Source organism: Aythya fuligula, chromosome 6, assembly GCF_009819795.1.
Source record: "Aythya fuligula isolate bAytFul2 chromosome 6, bAytFul2.pri, whole genome shotgun sequence".
Classification (NCBI taxonomy): domain Eukaryota; kingdom Metazoa; phylum Chordata; class Aves; order Anseriformes; family Anatidae; genus Aythya; species Aythya fuligula.
The window spans coordinates 15,946,388-15,969,987 of record NC_045564.1 but is presented as its reverse complement, the minus strand read 5'-3'; the positions used below and the strand labels follow the sequence as shown (position 1 = coordinate 15,969,987).

The window sequence follows — 23,600 nt, the reverse complement described above, 5'->3', positions numbered from 1 at the left end:
TAAATATTTTGCAGAAGACTGAAAGCAGATAGGGTAAAACTTTGAAGCAGCTCTTTTAGCTGTGATGCCACTAAACCACTGCAAATGATAGCTTTCCTAGGAGATATCTCTGGGATAAACTCTCTCGTTGTTTTGTCGACTCATTGGACTCATTGTGCTCTTTCCTTGTAGCAAGTTCTTTGGTGAGTCTTTAAAACAGATCTAAATAGCATAAGGCTAAGAATAAACGTGGCTTACCTGCTGACATATGGGAGTTAGTACCACCCACAGTGTAAAGTATTCAAATACAAGGTGAGACCTGAAGAATGTAGAAATAAGAAAATGAACTGAGTCTGAATAGGCTAACTGGTCACCTAACTGGAAACTATAGGTAACAGATGAAAGGACTGTAGTTTGAAAAAATAAAAAGTAGCTGTTGAAGAGGAGGTCTAGAACAATGAGAAAGAGAGCTCTATTAAAATTACCTCCAGTGATCTTTGACCAGAGATGCAATAGTAGAGGAGCAGCCTTTTGTTAATACAGAACATCTGCAGGACCTTGCTAAGACTGAAAGAGTTAATTGCCAACCAGACACTACTCTATATTTAGAGAAAGCATTTACAAATCTTGACATGAGAGTAAAGAAGATACAGATATCCTGGGAAATCTTCCAGCTGTTCTGACGGAGTTCTCTTTTCTGGAAGTGCAAATGAGTAACTTTTTCAGCTGTCATTTTAAGAAATCCAGGACAATGTTAACAGATCATATTTAGTTATGGGGACATAAAAACTCTATTTGGAAATGCAAATATATACTGGAAATATCTTCTGAAAGTGAAATGATAAGCAACTTCACAAACAAATTGCAGGAAAACTGGAAGTTACTTTAAGTATCAGAACTTTGTCCTTATCCTGGGCACACTAAATCCCCCACTACATCTCTCTCCCAATGTGTCTGTTACATATAAGGACAGCAGGTGTGGAGTGGTTATATTTAACCAGTGAAACAAAATCAAAGGCAATGGCATATTAACAAAACAACAATAACAAAAACCCACCACCAACAAAAAACTATGCACTGTATATCTTGAACAAATGACTTTTTAAAGCTTTTAATTGAGTCCACAGACTTCTAAAAGCATACACATGCTTTACAAAATGGTAAGAACACTTTTAATAAGTTGTATCAATTTAAAAATATTCCTCAGATTTCTTCTGCAGTCAATACCTTTTCAGTTTTACCAAGTAAGACTTGATTTACTTAGGTGAAGATTTCTTATGCTTCTTATATACACATAAGTACCTAGGTTTTTTCCTTAAAGATTTTATACTGTTTTGGTTTTGTAGTCTGAACAGTAAAAGAAATCATGTATTCTGCTGAAGATTAAGCCTATGAAGATTAAGCACTACTATCCATTGCTGAAATCAAGTATGAAACAAACTCTTTTCCTTATCTCTGGGTGCAGATAACTAGCTATACAGATTATCTACAGTACAGATTTTGTTTATAGGAGATTTAACCGCTCCAGATGATTTATCATATGTTTGTCTTCAAAGATTCTTGGAATTCTGCCAAACGTCATTTTAGATTTGCTTTTCAGATTTCCAGTTTCTTGTATTTAATAGGGGTATCCTTAATACAATTCTTAGAAACTATACTTGTAGGATGTTTACGTATTGTTTGAGTTTTAAAGAATCTGTGTGTTTCTACTTCACTTTCCAGCTTCTTCAATGAGAAGAAATTACTATCCCTTTCTCTTCCAGAATGCTGAAGAATGCTTTAGGTCTTATTCCTATGCTGATCAACAACTGCAGAAAGTATTTTTAATATATTCTATACCTGTCTTATGTTATTTCACTTTATGATTTCTCATGCTCTGTAGTACATTTTGTGTAAAGGAGAGAGAAAAATAGTACTGATACAGATGGGCCAGTGCATGTGGATTGTCACTACTGAATGGCTCTAACCACCAGAGAGCAAATGGGCAAGAACTGGGGAAAGCATGTTTTTCCAAAATCTTTTCAGGAGAATAGAAAAACACACAAACAAGAAGATAAAGGACTAAGATTCTGATTTTACTCACAGGGAGGATGGGGGGAAAGTAGAAGAATGTTTTCATACCTAGAGATGCTGTTTGTCCTTCCTTTCTCCCACCTAACCGATCAGGAAGAAAAGAATAAACAATCTGATGCCTGAGAGTGTTGACACAAGGCACAGAGAGTGTCCTTCCTTGGGCAACTTTCTGGAGGCAACAGGCAGGCACTTTTAAGCAGGATCTGAAAAGGAAACCACTGTGCTTAATAGCTACAGCTATCCTTCATTCTGTCATATAATCCCTGCTTAAAAGTATCTGTGTCTTCAGCTCCATACCGTCATGTCACAGCAAGCCATCCAATTTAATAATGCTTTGTATGGAAAGGTTCTTCCCAGTCATTGTTTTAAACCTGCTGCCTGATCATTTACTGCGTCTCCCTTAGGTATTGTGTAATGAAAAATAACAAATGATTATTTCCTGTTGGGCTCCTACATCTCGCTCATGATTTCTTGAATCTGAAGACAATCCGTATTCCTTCCGTTTCCCAGTTCAAAGTTATCTCATCACACAAATGTATTTCTGTACATTTCCATACACTGAACATTTAGCCTTGTATGTTTTCTAGATCCCCTCCTTTCCCATGAAGGAGACAAAACTGTAAACACTATTCAAGTACACAAGAGATTTACACAGCAGCGTAATGAGCTCTTCTGCTTTGTTCTCAGATGCTTTTGGAGTCATTTCTTAACATTGTTTGCCTTCTTGACTGCTGCTGAGTAGCAGGCTAATGTTTGCAGAGAACTATTCACAATGACTCCCAATGATAAAAGCTAATTTAGAGTCCATTATTGTGTGTGTTTAGTTAGGGTTATTTTCATTGCTATTTACATTAGTTACTGTCGTATACTTTCATCTGCCATCTTGCTGCCTGATCACTTGCTATTATGAGATCCTTCTACAACAGCTTACAGTCAGCTTCAGTTCTGTTTGTCATGAATAATTTTGTGTCATTAGGAAACTTCAGAGACTCCTGGTCCTTGCAGAAGGAATTTTAGGCTATTCAAGTACAATGCTTTTCAGCCAGAAGTACTCTAATCCATTCAGTCCTAAGGAGAACTCAAAGAAGCAAGTCAGTAACGTAGTGTTGGGTAGTCAGTATCTGGGAAAGAAACTGGAGGTTGATCTGGTTTTCTGCTTGGGAGAGAGGTACCTGACGTCAGTTGTGATGTCTGCTGTGCTTTCTGATTCTTGGAGATGATTTTTCAGCCTCGTGCCTTCCTATAACTCGAGGACACATCCTTTCCACCACTGGTGCTTGCCTTTTGCATTGTTCAGTGCACTGCTGTGATCCTCCCAGCACATCCTGAATTCTCGCTCTGTCTAATTTATTGCCTGCCACTCCTCAGTGCTCTTTGGTGCTCTGCTTTGTGCTCATTCTTCAAAGCATTTCCACTTCACTAGCTACTGCTGCTGTACTCTCTCAGTTTTGCATAATTCGAATTAATCTGCAGAAAAGGCAAGGTGTAGCTTGCAAAAATCTTAAAAAAAAAACACGTCTGGGATCTGTTCCTTGCCTGCAGGTACTGGTTTTCTAAACACATGTACAAACTCTAACAATAAACAGCAACAAAGAAGAACAATACTTTCACTACAGGAGAAGATACATATTGCTTTAGGGTTTCTGCAAGTAAATATTTTAATGCCCATAGATCTACTTACCCTCATCATAGGGATGGTAGAAAAGTGTTTAATATACTTAGTAAACTTCCCCCATTAAAGAATGGGATATTTGAAAGACATTCATGTCCTGCTAAGAATTATAGAAAAAAATACCTGATTTAACCTGTGAAAGTTTTATCTTTGATGGAGAGTTCAAGTGTGTTTTAAAGCTTTCCTTTGGGAGATGTGCCTAAAATAATTTTGTAAGATTAAGACCTATGTATCATTTAAACAAAATGTTTAATATGCCTTTCTACATGTTAGTTTCTCTTTGGTTTAAGTATTGGCAAGTTAGAAAAAAAATCTCTGTAGGACAGCAACTTTAGTATTTGGTATTGAGATGGTCAGAGAATATTTAAGAACGTGTTGTTCTGAAACAAGACAGCTAATTACCAAGTACAGTTTTCTGAAGCTTCTTTCTGTCCATGTCCTCTTTTTTAGGTTAGTAATGTTGAGTGCCCACCTGACTTAGCTTACTTTGATGCCTCCTAAAATTCTGCTTTATGTTTTTACGCTACTGGAAACTGCATCTAGAAAGAAAAACACACACACACACACGCACAAAATGTTACTTAATGAATTCCCTTACTTACTTCCACTGCATTTAAAATCAGACTTGCAAAATCAGCTGAGAGAATAATGGATTATTTTTTTTTCTTTTCTGAGAAGCTTGTTGTAGACTAAGGGGACTGTGTCAAGAGAACCTCCTCTGATGGTCTCTGCTTCAACAGGAAAACAGACAGAGCTCTTCATCCGCCACAGACCCCCAAATGATATGCTGTACAACAATGGTAACAAAGCTGGAACCTCCAGTTTGAGAAATGGGGGAAAACACCCCAGCAGCATACACCCTGTCTATCTTAGCTTATTGAATTGTCTAGGCCCTGTCATTAGCTTGCTGGGCTCCTGTAACTCTCGCTACTTTCATGAACTTGCCATCGCCACTCTTCCCCCCCCCACCTTGTACCCCTGAAGCTTGCCCCCAACGGCATCCTGTCCTCCCGGCCTTTCGGTCTCTCTCTCCAGCCAGCAGCACTGCGGTCCCCTCGCGCTCCCCGGACGCGGAGCACAGACCCGGGGGCGCCGCGGGTGCCGTAGGAGGCCTCGGGGCAGCGCCGGAGCCTGCAGCCTGCCCGCGGCCACCCCTGACAGCCGGGGGCTGCCCCGCGGGAGCAGCGCAGCCTCCAGAGGTGTGTCTGGGCAGTCACGGGAGCTGTCACGGAGCATCTACAGGGGCTAAAAAATAATAATAATAAAGCACGCTAATTAAACTAAGGAAGTGATTTCTCCTGCGGTGAGCGACAGCACCTAGCAGCTGCCGTTATCAGGGGACAAAGAGCGCGGGGCCGGGCACGGCGCTGGCCGCACCGGGGCGCAGCCACGCCGCTGCCCTGCTCACTGCTCCGGGCTCCGGTCCCCTCCGGTCCCTTCCCTTCCCGTCCCCTGCCCTCCGCCCGGCCCCGCCGAGCCCCCCGGCTACCTGCCCTGCCCTGCCCTGCCCTGTCACCGCCGCCTGTCGCCGGCGGGTGCCATGCGGCGCCGAGGGCACCTTGTGCGGGCGGGGCGGGGGGCGGCGCGGTGGGGCTGCGGCGGCGGCGTGGCGGAGCGGCGGAGCGGCTGCCCGCCCCCTGCTTCCCTGCCTGCCTCCCTCCCTCCCTCCGTCAGACGGGCGGGGAGCTGCGGCGGGCGGGAGCGGGAGCGAGAGCGGCGGCGGCGGCGGGGCGCAGCCGCCCGGGCCGCAGCGGGGATGCGCCGCGGATCCCGGCGACGAGGTGGGGGCGCCGAGCGGCTGGGCGGCGGCGGTGGTGGTGGTGGTGGTGGGAGGGGGGCGCGGCGCCGGGCCCGGCGGGGTGCGGGGTGCGGTGCGGGGTGCGGTGCGGTGTCGCCATCAGGGTGGGAGCGAGGCGGCGGCGGCGGCTGCGGGGCCCGGTGCGGGAGCCGGGGCCTGATCCGGCAGCGAGCGCCGCGGCGGGGCCGGGGCGAAGCCGGCGTTACGTAACCGGCGGCCGAGAGCCCCCGGCCCCGCGGCTCCCCCCGAGCCGGGCCGCGCGTTGGAGACCCCCCCCCGGCAGCCCCCGGCCCCCCGAGGCGGGCGGCGGGACGCGGCCCCGCCAGGTCCGTGCGCCGCCGGGGCGCTGCGCGGAGCCGGTGCTCGCGCTGGGTACCGCCGTGTGCCCGTTCTCCCTCTCGCTGTCAAAAATAGGGGCAGGGACGGCCTGCGTTCCCGCTGTCCTGGCATTGCTGCAAAACCCGTGCGAGCGCTTGGGCTACGTATGAATTCATTAAAGCAGCGGCTTGGAGAGCATCCTCTTCCCAGAAGTGCTGATGCTTAAAGCGAGCATCTGACGTGGGCTTTGCCCGTCGTTTCGGCCCATCGCTTAATTTTATTCTGCAACCGCTTTAGCGTGCTGCACGACTACATCGCTGATGCTCTTCCCCAAAGCTTCGGCAATGCAGATGCGATGGACTAACAGTACGTGAAACAAAAGACCTTGCTGCACTTCTCGGGGCGAGCTGGGAGTCCAAGGTCGAACCGCGAGCTGTAGTGCAACTTGCGAGGGGAGCCCAACCGAGCAAAAGTGTCCGCGGGTCCTAGCCGAGGGCTGAAGGGACAGGCAGCGTCAGCAGCAGACGCTCACAGAGTAGGTGAAGAAAACTCTTTGATGAAGGTGTGAGGAAATAGCTATTTTGGGAGTACAATCAACTGTATCAACTCCATTTTAATGGAACTAGTACGTTTAATTGCATGCCTAACAGATTTTCTGTTCTCCAGATGATTAACTTGCAGAATGACACCAGCTCAAAGATTGAAATCTCATCAAATATCTAATGGTTTCTGTATAATATAATTGTGTTTGGTTTATAATAGATCTTTTCTAATAACTGGTCTTTGTCCATGTAGCTGGAGATACTGTAATTAGACCTTTTTATCTTGGTATGAATGACATGACCTTGACCTCTAGAGGTTAAGCAGATTTGGTTGTATGGATGACAAGATCTTAAAAGTTTAATAGGACATTTATTTTTATGTATATATAGTATAAAGAGTTTTCTTTTAATTTGGGTTAAGAAGTTGGCAGAAGAAGAGGGATACCATCTCTTTTCTCTCCATTTCAGATAAATTAAGAGATGCAAACAACCTAAACATTTATTATTTAAAATATCCTAATGATGTTTATATTTGAACTACTTTTTCTGTACAAGTAAGTAATATGATGTATACCTGGAAAAACAAAATATCGCAGGATTTGTGAATTTTCCTCAAGCTTGCTTCTTCCACTGCCTTTTGGTTTCCTGTACGCTCCCAGATGCTTCACAGGGCTTTTGAGCCCTGTAGCATTAGGGCTATTGTCAGCAGCCTTTCTTGTCACTTGCCCTTCTTAGTTCTTAGCCCATTCATAGGTTACTCACACATGTCCGTGATGCTTCAAGTTTCTGTTGCCATTTTTCTAATCTTTATTTTGCTTTGGTTCCACCCAGGGATAAGCAAACATTGATTTGTGTATCTGTATGAATGAGGTTTTTTTGTTGTTGTTGTTGTTGTTTGTTTGTTTTTTTCCAAGTGCTGGTGTTGAAAGGCTGTACCATATTTACATTTAGATGTTTGGATGTGTTGTTTGTACAACCATCAAAAATGTAACATTGCTCGCAGGTGTTACTCTGCAACTGAGCAGCCCATTCGGGCCTTGCTGCAAAGGCACTGTGGCTGTGGAAAGGTAAAGCATTGCAGCTTCTTCAGCAGGTCCATCCCCGCCTCTTGCTCTCTTGTGTGTGCTGCTGGAGATGTGACTTCTTCCTTCAGCCCAGGCTGGAGATGGAGGCAGGGGATATTCATATTACTGCTTCATTTTCCTTCACTTCTTCGGCATGCGTGTGAATAGGATGTGCATGTGTATCTACCCCGTGGTGCCTTGCGTTTCTTCTGAAGTACGATCTGCCACCGGATTTCTTAGTGTGACGGATGTGAATGGCTTAGCTGTTGTGCTGCCTAATACATGAGATACTACCATGGGTTATCTCTGTGTTTTGTTGTTGTTGTTTGCTTGCTTTTCATATTTCTTAAGATTTCTGAGAGCTTAGGCTTCTGGTATCACATGTTTCTGTCTCAGGAGAGCTGTATTTCCCAAAGAACATTAGCCCTGTAGGTCAGTCCTGCCATGTCCCACTGGAGAACCTGCTGTCACTACTCCTGGCATTGCAGTGGGAGGTAGGAAGGGCTACTGAAGTTGTATGTCTGCATTTTTACTGTGTGCACATATATACAGTAAGTCTGTGATGATGGTTTAATTAACTCTTAAGTCTTATATACAGGATAGAAAATAATTGTCTGTTTCTCCTGTCTTTTCTAACATATTTGTTTAAACACTGAACAATTCAAACAGTTCCCAGAGATTTCTGGTGTATATGATGATTAAAACCTGTGAAGCTTTATTTATTTATTTGACTGGTAACTAAATGTTTTTGAAGTTTTTGACTCTACTGGCATGGGAAAAGGCAGCAGTTTCTGTAGATAATTTTCATGGGGAATGTTACTCTGGGCAATTGCACTTCTAAAAGGAATTTCTTCAAGAATTTCCTTCAGGCTTGTGTTTTTTTCTTAAGATGGGTGTTAATGAGATTAATAAAAAGTCCTTCCCAGTGGAATAATAAAGTAAATGCTTACTCTTTTTTTTTTTTTTTTTTTTTGGTTGAATTTGCAGCATCAAGGTTCTAAATGTCAAAGGAAGTGGCAACAGGTAATATATACAAATGTGAGTAATTTTACCTAGGCCATGTGAAGGGTGTTGGATTTTTGACCAATTCAGAACATAGCTGTAGTGATAGATGGGGAAACTCCAACTGTAAGAGGTGTAATGGGGAGGAAGTTGTGTAATGAGGGGGTGGCTGAGGCTAGCCAAATTTGGCTGAAATATTATGAAACATTAAGAATATTAAACTATAGTAGTGTTTGTGCTATAAATAATGTTATCTACGTATGTTTGTAATTAATTTAACTGCCTGCATACCTAGGTTTTCCAAGCTGTGAATACAAACCTGCAGCTTTCAGCTGTTTCTGCCAAGTATATAGACATACATGTATATGCACATAAAGGCAGAATGTAGACCTAAGGGCAGGGAAGAGCTTTCTTTAAATGCTGCTGTGTTTGTCCTGTTGAACAGTGTTCTTAGCACTTCCCTCTGCAGGGTTGTGCCTTTCAGAAGAGCTGAAAAATAATGGAAGAGCTTTTCAGTGCAGGCAGCTGATAAGCCGGTCACAGTGAGGTTAGCTAAAGCGTGAAATATAGAAGATAGGAGAAGAGCATGAGGGTCATGATGTACAGGCAGTCAAACCAGTGTCTTTTAAGGAAACTTTTAGGCTGAATAGACCAGTTTAGTTATTGAGGTAGGGAAAAAAAAGGTGAACAATACTAAAATAGTGGAGACAACTGCTGAAAGAAAACAGAGTTGAAGTGTGTACGTGTGCGTGTGTGTCTGTTTTAAAAGGGGATCTGGATGGAGTGGCATCCAGAGATTCCTTCCAACCTGACTTATTCTGACTGCTTTGGCATAACCCAGACACTACTGCTTGCTCCTTACAATGGAAAATAGATGGACCTTAGTAACTCTGCATTACTTTCTCTGTGTATTAACCCCAGAGAACCTGCAACTAGTTTGGGTGCTGGCTCCAAGTAATGTGGGTCAATATGTGCTTGAGAGGTATACATGGTTAGGGAGGGTGGCAGCAGGGAGTGAGATGCTGCATTCCCAAGCCTGTCTTCGAGAAGGTGCAGAATTTCCAAGCCTGTCTTTCTGAGAAAGCTGCAGACTGGTTGTGCGAATGATTTCAATGCAAGTGCCTCCATCACCAGGTTGGAAACTGGTGAATGTTGTATCTTTTTTCTTGTATGGATTCACGGCTTTAAGAAGTGAATCTTTGAAGGAGGAGGAGGAGGAAGCTGGAGATTAAAAAAAGACTAAGAGGAAGGGTCTGGAAAATTACAGAATCCTAGAACAACCCGAGTGGCAGTGACTGTCAAGGATCATTGAGTTCTACACCTGGCTTTGTACAGTACCACCCCAAAATTAATCCACATGTCTGAGAGCATTTTCCAAATGCTTCTTGAACTCTGGCAGGCTTGGAGCTGTAACTGCTTCCCTGGGAATGCATTACAGCTGTAACGGCCTAACAAGAGCTTGTACAGCGATCCTTTGAAATGCATCACTGCAGCAGGGAGAACAGTTGCATTCTGGAACAAAATTAAATATTTTTGTTGTGTGTGTTCCTTAAAGGTGAATATTGTTTAATACTAGTTGAGAATGCTTCTCTTGAAGAAAATAATGGATTCATTAACTTGGGGTGTAAAGGAATCTCTAGTAGATTATGAGCTTTGTATAGAGCTGCAGGGACTTCAAGTAACAGGTGTCATGGTGCATTAGGTTCCAAGAGTAAGTTTTCTGGCAAAAAATCATTTTATTTCTGGGAAACTTAGTTTTCTTGATGTATCCTTGCTTGGGGGATGGTATTTCTGTTTTTAGCAGAGTGCCGTCCCTGAGCATCTCTTGAAGGTTCTATGTTCCTCAGTTAAATATTTCACATTTATGAAATTTAAGTCCATTCCAATGGAAAAATCAATAGAAGAACTTTACTTCACACTTCCTGTAACATAATTGGGGTGGGAGACCAAACAGTTGTAGAAACTGGTGGTGACTGCTAATTGGACGGACTATGGAGTTGGAGCTCTCTTTGGTGGTTCATGCTGACAATTTAAATGAGAAAGCAATAAATAATTAAAACATTAACACTGAGGGTGGGAGGTGGAGGGAGCGTGACACAGGACATGAGCACATGACACTTAGAAGACTGAGCTGGAGGGAGAGCAGCCTGTTACAAGGCCCAGGCCACCAGCCAGGACTTGGACACATCAAGTCACAGGGCATGAGTGTCATTTTCCCCTGGTTCTCTGGTGCCAGTCTCACCTGGACCTTGATTTGAGTGCATGTTTCACAGGGTAGGCAATCCTGAACAGAAATCTCTGGCCACATGTCATGTTTAATAAAGCAATACTAGATTGCATGACACTGAGCAGAGTTTCTGTTCTTGCAACCAGCCCACCCCATTCACCTGTGACAATCCCAGCATGGGTAATGTGATGATAAAGAGGATTTTGGTCAAGAGAAGTTTCTGTGAACGTATCACAGGAATGATTTTAAGCTGGTAATTTGACTTGAGGTTTTACCTCTTCTGTGTTTAAAATTCATGTTTGCATGAACATGGTTTTAATATGTTTCTGGAAAGCAAACTTTGTGCAGAAGATAGTTGCAGAAAACAGGATGGGATTGATATAAAATGGAGTATATGTTATTTAGAGAATGAGTCTGGATATGAAGTGTCAGCATGCCTCTGATACTGGAAGGTTAGTTCTGTAGGCAGACAAATTCTATGACTTTCCTTGTAATAATTCTTGATGCATAAGACCTTTTTTTTTTTTCCTCTTCCTGTCAGCTAATTGAATTTTATCATTCTGAGTTCATGTACACTTGACAACTGTGTTTTTTTTCTTCTTTTTGTATATGTAACTCATGTTAACTATGTCCAGGTCATAGTTGCACCTGGCTTAATGTTCTTGGATGAAAAAATCACAACCAAAAATATTCAATTACCTGGGGAAAAAAAAAAGTTCTTTAACTTTCCCTGTGACCTGTATTTTTGCACGTATACTATGGGAAGCTAAATATAAAGCATATGCCAGTCCACTGAGCAGGCTTCTTGGTCTCTTTTATGACTGGCAGTGCACCCTACACATAAAGCCAGTGGTCAGTTTGCAGTATACAATGCAGAGTGACATGCAATGCATTTTTTTTTTTTTTTAAGTAGCTGCACGTTGCAGTTTCAGGAAGAAATATGTCCCTGCCCAGGCACCATAAATACTGCTGTGTGACAGAACTTACAAAGAAAATCAAATGGGTGGTTTCTGCCTCTAATTGACACAATCCTGGTTGTGTATTTTGCGAAATGTGCATTCAGGATTAATAGGGTAGGCCTCAGATCAGAATTTGAGGATTAGAATTAGTCAAGCTGACTAACCCTCAAGCTTTTACATGACTCTTCAGTAATTCAACATGCTTTTGCAATGCCTGGGAGTTTAAGGAATAGAAGTAGTTTCAGAATTAATCTGTAATATTACAACAGTTGAAGGGGTTTAAAGCTTGGTAAGGCAGCAATGTTTAAGCTGCGGTTGATGCAAGGTAGGCTCACAGCACTCTCGAGAAAAGGAGCAGCATCTCATGACAAAGAAGTTTAATTTCTCAATGCCACCACATGTGTTCATTGACAAGCTGTATGGGTTTATCTTTCTTTCTTCTGTTCTTCTGTTTCATCCGGCTGTGGACACCATGTACTGTGCTGAGAAATGCAGAAATGCTTGAGGAGGGCATGGCAGCTTTATTCGTTTCATACTTTAGTATCTCTGGCAATATTCCCATGTTGAAAGCTGATCGAAACAAACTGCTCTTAGGCCACAGATATCTTGGGGAATGTGCAGTTCTTCTGCCTTCCTGGCTGCTTCTTGGATAGTTCGGAGTGAAAAATGTGTCATAGCTGTGTGATATAACACTGGAGAAAACACAAACGTTAGATAAATCTGTTTAGTTTCTCAGAAATATGCAAATTATTTTTTGAAACTTTTTTTTTTTTTAAATGCAGCAGGAGTGTGTTCTTGCCCTGTCTTTCATTAGTCATTCAGGTTTCCAGCACCAAGACGTGCTTCTCCAGCTTTTGTCCTCTGATTTATGATGTGTTGGATCTTAACCACAATCCAGTTGACCAGTTCAATTTTTTTTTTCCATTCTTACCTACTGATTTATGATAATATGGAAACACAGCTCACTCTCTAGGGAAAAAGTGAAATGAAGTGTAAACAAAATGCTTTGAAATTTTCAGTGTGAGCATATCAAGGAAAACCAGTTCTTTTCCTGATGGACTTTTTACCTAGTAGCAGTGTCAGGTTCTGTTTCTTAATGACAGTGAGTGAAATATTTTTGCAGTTTATGTTGGTCACTCTGTCGAGGTGGGCCGTACATTTAAACAATTCAGAAGCAGATTTAAAAGCAATGGTATAACTTCCAAATATTTCTTATTTGGAAGGACAAGTCTGAACAGAAATAAATGTATTTGTATTGTGAGATCCAGAAAGTAGTTCAAGCAGACCTCTCTGAAGTTTTTCTTTTTAAACAATCTCAGTATGCTGCAAAAAATGACTTTCAATTTTTCAGTTTCCCACAGATTGCAGCACAGAAAATCAATACTTTTTCAGCTAATGTCAATTTTTTCCATTAAAGGATAAATGAGGAAGTGTGAGGATTCCAGTCTTCTCTGGCTTCTGTGCATTTCCCAGACAGCTAATCTTTATTTATCTTTATATTTTGTATAATGCATACTTAGTGCTTGTCATTTAATTCTCTTTGCCAACCATAGCTTGTGTTTAAGAGTTAAATACTTAAGGCGTGATGGAATTGTGGCAAGTTTTTAAAGCCTTTGTTCAAGTACTTCAAGTTAGGAGCGTGTTTTATTTGAGCCATGACCAAGCCAGATGTATTTCATTTTTATTACATTCTTTGTTGCTTTAATGATCTTCTAGATCTCCCTATAAACATATTTTGAACATACCTTAGGTCTGAATTAGAGAAAATACTTTTATCTGAAGCAAATATGCACTTTGCATTTCTGTTTCTATACATTTATCAAGAGTAGCAGGGAACAGCATGATCAAAGGTAGCACAGCAGGTCAAAAGTGAAAGATAGCATTATGTCAATGTTTGGATTTTGCTCGTTATTTTTGTTTTGCTAATAAGAGCATATATGCATATAAGCAGAACGCACCAGCTTGCATCTTGCTCTGCTAGATGTAAGTAGAGAAACAAAATACTTCAGGTCAACAGTGCTCCATTCTAGGAGGAGATGGATTTTGCAAGGATACTAGAATGTTGCTAAAGTTTCTCCTGTAATATTTGCTGCAATGTTTGCCTGAACATAAGACTAATATTACATTGTAGGAGTGGCTTATAGGGAGTGTGTGGTATGAAGTTTCACCCAATGAGCTATAAAGACCTACATAAATGTAGGTGGGGAATGTGGGATCTCTGAAAAAAAGGCTATGTGGGCAACAACTGAACTCTACGTATTCAGCAAAGTGGCTCTGTTGTTGGGAATGCAGTACCAGAAAATTTAAGCAGGGAGAGCATATTTTCCACTTTAGGGCATGCCTGAGTTTATGAAGCTGCCTTCCTTGTTCATCTGCAGCCCAGGATTGTGCTGGGCAGTGAAGCATCACCCAGCAGTAGCTCAGAAGTATTTATGGCCCCAAGAAATGTGCTTGTATCTGCAAATCTCCATAGTTGTATAGTTTGGTTAGTAATGCTGCAGCAAGTTGAGAACATATTTCAGTATTTTTCATTATAATAAACGTTGTACATGCTTCAGTACATTTAGTACCATGTTCCAGTTCTTTCTGCACACAAAAACATTTTTCCATCTTTGTTATTAAACAGTCTAGCTGTAAGGACAAAGTCATTCTTAAAGAAAAGAGCTTAAAGGATAAAGTAAAAGACAAAGTCAAAATTAAGCACATCATTCCCAGTGCTATTACTATATTAAAGAGAGAATGTAACATTTTGCAAGTAGTTCAAAGACTAAAACCTAAAAATTTAAAAGGAATTAATAACAGACTTCAAACTCATACCAGCCATTTGGCACAGTTGCCTACTGACTTGCTGAGGCTCTATTTGGAGTTGCATGAAGACTGGTGCATTTCCTAGCTGTAGAGAGAGTTTAAAAAAAGTTCATACATCTGGATGAATATGAGATTTTTCTTTTGAGAACACTGCTGTTTCCAACTGAGTATCTAAACTGCTTTTTATTTTTTTATTTTTTATTTTTTATTTTTTTATTTTTCTTTTTTTCCTCTCTTCTTATTAATCCTCCTTTTGGAATGTGGATATTTAGGAAGCTGTCCCAAAACACTTACTTGTCAGGTGTCGCTATGTAGCACTAAGACAATTAGCTTTACAAGCCCTTTTTTTTAGCCTGTCTCTTTGGTGGTGTTTCAAGAATTATTTTACTGCTATTTTCTGATGTTGACTAATTTTGGAACAGGTATTGCATACAGCATGGGAGTTTCTCTTCTGTATAAATGGCTATGGGCATCTTGGCTGAGGTTTCTGACACATATCTGGATACATGCTGACTTAGGACTAGGGAGTGTAGCAAAAATAAATTGAGTTACTTAAAAAAAATGACTTACAGTTGGAGTGACTTCTCCTTCAAAGGAAGAAAGAATTCTATAACAGGACTTGATATTTGATATTGAGATAAAATAAGTGGTAAGGTTAACAAAATATTTTATGATGTTTGGGTATGAAGTTGTCCTGAAGAGCTCTTTAGAAAAAAAAGGGGATAAATGAAATATTTTTGTCTGTCTGTTGAGTGGAAATATGCACATGCATGAAGAGCTTCAACTGAAAAACATGGAATAGGGCCTAATTTTGAGAAGAACATGGATACTTCTTTGCAACTCAGTCCTCTGATGCAAATATATTTATTTGTAAATGTGCCTGAATTATAACTGCATAATATGTAATAATGCACAATAATTTTTTGAGATAACATCTATGTATAAATAGATATAGTGTATTTTCACTGTTTAGATGGTAGATAGCTCACAGTCAATGCAGCCAAACAGTTTTATTCTTGTGAATTGACAAATACTGAGTTGCCTTGCCTATAACCAGAGGTCGTAACTTGTGAATGGAAACAAGGAGCAAAGGGAGAAAATTTTAGCTGTATTTCCATTTTTGCTGTGTCTTTATGGTTTTTAATATATTAGCGTTTTTAATATAGTAGTGTATTTAATACTTCTGGTGTTACCCTTGTGTGTAATGTATTTTTCAGGAGTATTCTTATGCCTGGATGTTGCTGTCAGGTAACATTACAAGATTTCTCAGTAGCTATGAAATCAGTAGGCAGCAGTAAGAGAAACTTAACGAGATGCTGAACTTCAAGCCAGGAGTTGTATGGCACTAGAAGTACAGGAAAAACTGATGGTTTGAGTTAAAATTTCAAACTCAAGATGTTTAAGTCTTCATGGCAAGCAAAATGTGAAATAAAACACTCTATTCTGTTGTGTTTTATAAATCTGTGCCCTTCCTCTGGAACAGGGAAGAGGATGCTTGTGTTTTGGCCACCAGTTTTATTCATACAAATTTATCATTAGATACTGTCAATATTTTGTTGAACCTTGTGGTGGAATATTTAAATTGCTCAGCATCTCAAGTGAGAGTAGGAAGCTCTCTCTGTGATTTGTCAAGGTCAGTGAACAAGGAGAGGAGCAATACTTGCTGGACCTGCTTTGATCAGAGGAGGCAATGGCCAGCATGGTGTCTTGGCTCTGTCGGAGACCTCAAATGAAGTCGTGTGGTGGTTGTTACCAGCAGAGGTGGAGGTGTGGGTTGGATCCTGGCAGCTGTGGAATAAAAGAGTGTAGAAGCCTGATGTCATGGAAGAAAATGCTTAGTATCCTGGCTTCCTCTTCAGGTTGAGATTCAGTCCTGCTAGAATTGCAGGTATATTTAATACTTCATCAAAATAGTAACTGAAACAACCAGATTTTTATTCAGGTGTTTACTGCTGGAGGTCTTTTTGTTGGCTTAAATGCAGTGTAATTTAGATCACTTTTTAATCTAAGTGATAGAAACCATACATATTACTTTTCTTGCCAGTATGTCAGTACAGAATGTCAACAGAATGTTGTTCATTTTGCTGCTAGTGTATTTTATTAAATTTCAACGTATAGTCTTTGATATGAAAACAATATGGCATTTGTTTGGTAGTTTATGTTGTGTTTTGATTTATTTTATACTGGGGAGGGGTGTCCCGTCTTCCTGCCTCTAAATATTATACAAAGTCCCTAAAAATGATTTGGTTCAAGTGATGATGAGTGTGGATGCCCAAGAATAGCACAAGTCTGTTATTCTGTAGAGTCTGTGTCCTGCAAATGGAAGCACTCAAACACTATCCCTTCGGAGTCCCACTGGAGCAGATGAAGGGCTGTGTATGCTGGAAACTCCATGCTCTGCATGTAAATATCTCTAACAGCAAAAAACATCTTCCCCAAATTAGCTCAGAATTGAAAACAAAATAAAAATGCATGAAAACATTGTTAATGTTTTTGTTTTTCACTCCTCCCTTTCAGAGTGCCAAATAATGCAAGGAGTGTTTTAACTCCTCAGTTACATATATAGGTCCTCAGAAAATTAATATACTGTCAGTCGTATTAATTTTAAGGAAAATTCTTAATTTAATTTTCTTGTTATTTATCTCCTGAATGCCATTCACCACTGTCACTTGTTTTATTAACGTTCCAGAATGCACAATAATATGTAATAGAGAATTATGGCTCCATTTTTCCCTTCCTCCAGACTTAAATGAGAAAATGTCTTTTCCTATCTGTTTATATTCTGTATGTGAAAGTGTCATTATTAAATTGAAAATGCCTCTGCATACGTTTTGTGAAAGTTGAAAGCCATTGAGTGGTAAGCCAGGCTATCGCTGACCTTGTTGGTGTAGTAAGTGCTGGAGTCAGCATTTCAGGATGTGCAAAACCTCAATAGTCAGTTTTCTACAACATGGGCTTCCTTAGTGGGTCTTACTCAAGTGTTCTCAATGATAGAATCTTCTTTCTCATTTTAAAGAACTGTATGCTTTCCTTGGACAGTGAAAATTATCTGAAAAGGTAAAACTATTGTAAGAAACAATCCCCATTCTGGAGTAAGAAAATTTTGGCCAAAAATGGTTGCAAGTGCTTGCAAATCCAGCCAAGCAAAGATTTTACAGGAGCTTCACAACCAGTATTGTCTAAATAAGTCCATCAGAAATCACTAAATTTGTACCTCTTACTATATTGAGTGAGAGCTATTCTTAGGCTTTGGGAACTGGAATGATCCATGGGAAAAAACTTGAGTTATACTTAAGACGGCTTCCTCAGAAAAGTACTGCGAATGGTTCTGAGAATATTTTTCTCTTCCATGTGGAAGTTGAGCACATGCTGGCTGTGGCACCTTAATTCTGCTGAGCCCTGTGTCGCTGGCATCTCTGCACAGCACACTTCTTGTGGTGCTTCCCCAGGGGCTTTCAGCTGCTGGCAGGGTGGGACTGGGAGGCGTCTCAGCTTGGAGCACCTCTTGCCCTCACTAGCTGGTCCCATCACTTCCTAGACCTTATATTTCGTATGTATATGTGCTTATTATACAGTGCTACGGTGTCTGTATGTTTGAAGAAAGTCAGGGAAGATAGACATTACACAAAGGAATGTGGGCTGGAGAATTCTCTGCGTGTTACAGAGCAGAGATTAAAGTGAAAATGGAGTAAGTGCAGATAAAAAAAAAAATAATTACATGTTCTATATTTGTGGTAACATCTAAAAGTATCCATTGGAAGTTTCTGCCTGGCATCTGTCACATGGTTCTCCAGTGTAAGTGAGAACCGGAGACATAGAGGCAGATCTGAACCTGCTGTGGATCAGGCAGAAAATGCAGAGGCAGGACTTGCATCCACAGATGATCTTTAATTCTGTTAGATTAAAAAGCAGTTTATGGGTTCAGTGTGTTGAACCCCTTAAAAAGTTGAAGTTTTGTACCTTTTTGTACCTTTTTGTACCTTTGTTAGTAAATTCAGATTAAATTTAGCAAACAATTTCTATTTCTAAGCAAAAATGGAGAAAAAAATAGAAGTTTCGTTTGAGTAAGTTTGCAATGGAATGCTCACATTGGTATGTTTTAATGTTGAAATGGACTTTTCTTCCATGATACTTGAAACTTCATCTTTCTTCCTTCTGTTGGTCCCTGAACTAAAAATATGCATTGTTGATACAGCCAAAGTAGGTTCTTTTTTCAGTTAAGGGTTTGAAGTTTATGAAATATGTTAATAAACATGCCTGAGGAAAAACTTGCCTGTTCCAAAAATGTAAGGCAGACTTTTCTAGTTAAGAAGAGCCATCCTAGCATATGGTGCATTTCTTTTAAGATGCAAAATATTCATATACTGAGATGAACCTTCTGGAGGAACTTTGAAGCAATAGCTACTGCTCTCAAAGCTTCTGCCTTTATATGTTTCAACAGAGACTGATTTTCTGAAAAAAAATCTTCCTAATCTCTAAAAGATGTTAATAGTGCCCTGCCAAACTGTTGTTGACAATCTATTTCTTGTAGGATGCTGTTGTATATAAACAGGTTTTTAATTTATTTTTTTTTTCAAGCCACGAGAAACATTCAGATTTGTGTTCAGCTTGAGTCTAGAATAGCATTAATGTTTCTGGCATGGTAGTTGTTTTAGTCCTGTATGACAACTGTGTTGTACACATTATCTTAGATGGCTGTAGTGGCAGAATAGATTGAGTTTTATACATGATCGACATGTTCCTGCATTCAGGGCTGCCTCATCTATTTTTTCCAGTGCCTCACTTGCTGTAGCACTGACCTGTGTTCGGTTCCACCATGATAGGGTGACCTTCACACAGCCCAGGAAAAAACGTCTTGTTTGCTCAGCATCCCAAAAGACAATTAAGAGTGGTTGCCTGAGCAACATAACATCCTTGTCGAATACCACAGGGATTGCTGTGATGCCAGTTGGAACCTTTCATCAGAAGTGGCACGCTTCCATGCTCAAAACAGTGAAGCATCGAAGGAATGTTGTTGCTTCCCATTTGCTTTTTGTCTTTGCTTGAACTCTTCTCTGATGAAGCGGTGGAAAATAATCAGAGGCATGGAGTAAACAGACGAGTAGAAAAAAATGTAAAAAGTGACATGAAGAAGGAAAGGAGTCCCCTGGGAAGGAGTGGGGAGATGCCCCTCATTGTGGATGAAGGAGCAAAACAGCGGAAAAAATCAAACATGGGAGAGCATAGAAAACCATTTAGAAAAGGAGAATAAGGAAAACATGGGAAATATTAAAGAGCAATACAGATAGGTAAAAAAAAAAAAAAAAAAAGCATCTTTTTCCAAACATCTTGCAACTGTTATGCTAAAACTGCATTTCTTCACAGGAATCTTTTGTCATTGCTGAAAAATCTCTATTTCAGTTTTGTTTTCTTTTGTTTGTTATTAAAAATAAATCAACAGCCTTATCAGTGCTTTGATATTTCCTTTTGTTTCCCTAATACAAAACCTGCCAAAGATCCCTTCTGGGTGCAGGTGGCTTATCAGTTCTGTGTGGTTAAGGCACTCTTGTATTTTGTAGCCAACAGCACACAAGGGAGCAATATGGCTAGTACCACATCTGTCTGCCTTTTTTGCTTCCCAGCTTGAATGAAGAGCTGCCTACTTACAGCGAGGATAACTGCGGGCAGGCCCTGGCATCAGGCCAGGCAAAGGCTCATGTCTCTGCATCCGGAGCGGGATGCTGTAGCTGCTTTAATGCTGCTAACCCAGCTTATTTTCCTGGTTTTATACACGAACTGTCTGTGACCGCTTGGATAGCTCATGTGTTGTTCAAAGTATTTGTTGAATATATCTGTTGAGAGCATTTGAACTTTTTAATACATTTTGAGCAATTTGCCATTGACTGTTTTCTTCAGCCAGTAAAGAATTATACAACATGGAAGTCCTTCAGAATAAAAGAACCCATGAGAAGAGAACAACAGAAAAAATAATTAAATAGGAAATAACTTTTTTCAGTGGTTTTCCTGAGAAAGGTGTGTTTATTTATTTATTTTTTTTTTAGTTTATCACCTGAGGTGTCACTAAGAGTGACTTCATTCTATCATTTGGATGCCAGTTCAGTTCTTGTACAGAGGCACTGCTTGTTAGTCCAGAACGGGCTGCATTCTCCTTTAACTGCTTTTCTGCTGTGTAATTTCATTACCGATGATGTCATCTTAAGGCTTTTTGCTCCAGTACTGTGGTTTGATGTGATTGACAAAACCTGTTACATTGATGTGCATCCTAATTTATTAAAATCTAATTTTCACTGGTATTCTGTAGTATTCTGCTCTGTCAGCTGCTTTTAGTGTGGCTGCTATTGCAGACAATCACAGCTATTTATGGGGGAGCCATGCATATGGAAATGGGGTTAGAAATTGGGGTGCACTGGCTTACGAGTGACAGGGCTCTAGCACAAGCTACAGCAAAAATCAACCCCCTTCTCCAGACTGCTAAATAGGTGGTATGAATTTATTTGATGTTTTTATAGGGCACTCCTGTTCATGTCCTGTTTTATTATGATTTGACTAGTGTCCATGTTATTGCATGATGTTTTGATATCAATGTGAAGTTCTGATTGCCTGTTCATCTACTTACAAGAACATCAATTGCCACGGTAGCAGAACATAACAAATCTGCTACATAAAAGTGCTGATGAAGTTTGCCCTGTCCCTTTAAAACTCAGTCTTCAGAGTGCCCCATTTCAAAGGATCTGTTTTCATCTTTTGGAGAGTCTGGGCTTGATTTTGTTTCCATTTTTGCTAACATGTTTATAAACCTGAAGCAATTGAAGTAGCTAGGCATATAAACTAGTCATCCTGCTGTACGAATTGGAGCAGATTTTTCTCAAGAGCCTTTGAGAAAAAAGACAGCTTTCTAGCCAGGCTGTCTACTGCTGGGAATTACTGTTTTGTTTAGATTTTAGGTCTAAATATAGATGTAGGAGGTTATTATTAGGATATATAATTTTTTCCCAATATTGACTTTAATCTCTAAAACATAACTAACTAAAATGAAAAGATGATACATTTGGATGCACTGTCCACAGTATAAAGCATCTCTATGTAAAAGAGATTTTATTTATTTATTTTAGAGAATAAAAAATTATATATTTTTACAGTGTGGCTGTAGATAACATTCTTCCTATCATTTCTTATGTGTTATAAATAAGAAACAGAGAGGCCCAGTGCTTAGAATACCTTCTATGAAGTGTTTCTTCCTTCTACCTTCTCTGTTATGTGTATGTAAAAAATCATTATTTTTGTCCATTGACTAGAAGGAAAATAAAGAAGGTAGAGAAAAAATTATTTACTGTTACTGCAGGTTACTTTATCTTTTGCAAAGCTGTGTATTTCATAGTTTGTTCAGTAAATTCTGCCTGGTGTACCTAGATTACCTCCTATTTTAAACATTACATTCATTATAATATTCAAAGTAGTTTTAATTTCCTTTTAAAAAAAAAGACCATTCTATAGTTGTATAACTTTTTTCTTTCCTCTTCCATTTATCTCCTTCATTTGCAGCATGATTAATCTTCTTAGTTTCTATTCTTCCGATCCCATATTTCCCAGGAGATTTCTATGCATTATTATTTTTATTAGATTAAAATAGAATTCCTGAAACCATTTCTGTATGTCCGCTATTAATGTAATTGGGAAGGGACTCTCTGGGCTGTTTAATTTATTTATTTATTTGCTTGTATCCATATGCTAGAGTGCATTGTCGTATATTGTTATGCAAGTCAAGTGGATTGGTGAGTCACTGTGGTGTTAGTTAGATTAGAGTCAAAAACCACCTCATTTTACTTAACTCTTCAAAGGTATATGGTCATTGGTAATGAATCATCTCTTGACTTCCCTGATACATTTTTACTATTTCGTAAAACGTTACTGTGGCATATGTAGTACATGTACAGAACAAAATAAGGAGGAGTATTTACTGGCATGCAGGTGGTAGGCAAAGGGTGCAAACTAAATGCCAGTAACAGAGTTCTTGCATGCACTTCAAGATCTGTCAATAGCATTGATACTTCCAGAATTAGTTTTTTAGTAACTACATAGTGAGTTTTGATGTCAGAAGCCGATCAAGTAGTATAAAACATTTTTTTTTATCAGGCAACTTTTAGAATAGAACTGCACTTTTATATACGTCAGGGAATTAAGAGTATAGAAAGAGATGATAGCTGTCTTCTGATGATGGCCTGCTACATAACACAAATTAGAAACCTTCACTTCCTGCAACAATCCTGTGATATCCAATTGAGCTGCACTATATTTATTTTCAGCAATAATTCTGCTCTTTGTTTTTACCAACTTTATTTAGAAACATAACACTGTGGAAGTAGAAGAAACCACCTGAGGTGCTGATTTCAGCCTGCAGTGTCATATGCAGTTTTGTAGTGGACATTAAGTCCAGAAGGTCTGTCTATACAAGCCCTTGCTCTACCAGAAGTCAGAAATATGCCCATCATCGTAAGTCTTCTTGCATCAGAATCCTAGAAATGGAAGTGCAATGCACTACCAAGAGAGCAAGACTGTCTGCGTTGTCTTGAGGTACTGCAGTGACTTGGAAGTGTTGATACATCTCCAGCAGTGTTCATACTCACCTGTCACATGCCATGCTGCTTTCTTTCTTGCAATCTCTATGTAAGTCCTGGCAATTTGAGCAAGAGGAAAAACTTGCGCTTGATCCTAGGAAACTGTACCAGTCTTGATCTGGTAATCAGATCAGCCCTGAAAGTGTGCACGTTCTTGATACAACTGACCTGTATCTTCTGATGGTTCACAACTGCTCCAGAAATGTGGGGGGGGGAGAAAAAGGCCACTTTCTTGTGTACACAGACTGCTGGCACCAAGGGTGGAACATGATCCTGTTCAATTAAGGAAAAAGAAAGAGCAAATCCATTGTTGTTCAACATACCTTTCAGCAGTGTCTGTTGTCTTTCCTGTGCTGTTGTTTTTTGTAGCACTTGTTTATGATACAATGGATAATTGATTTTGTCATAATTTTAGCTCATTGTATTTTCTGGGATAACAGTAATTAATAAGCAAAGTTATGTTCAAATAGGAAGAAAACAAAGGGAGGATTTTATGCTCTACAAAATCTAGTCAAAATAATTGTTTTAAAGATGCAGCTGTGG

The 23,600-nt window shown here is 40.1% G+C and overlaps 1 protein-coding gene across 6 annotated transcripts in view; it reads left to right on the top strand.

Annotated features, from left to right (window-relative positions):
- The first annotated feature begins 5,450 nt into the window (after positions 1–5,450).
- Positions 5,451–23,600, top strand: part of OSBPL6 (oxysterol binding protein like 6) — an 89,237-nt gene continuing 71,087 nt past the window's right edge. For 5 of the 6 annotated variants that reach the window (XM_032189905.1, XM_032189906.1, XM_032189903.1 and 2 more), the window contains exon 1: positions 5,451–5,505. The gene's annotated coding sequence lies outside the window, so the exon portion shown is untranslated. Of the gene's footprint in view, positions 5,506–8,433; positions 8,470–23,600 lie in introns of all 6 variants that reach the window. The other variant, XM_032189902.1, reaches the window with a different exon arrangement.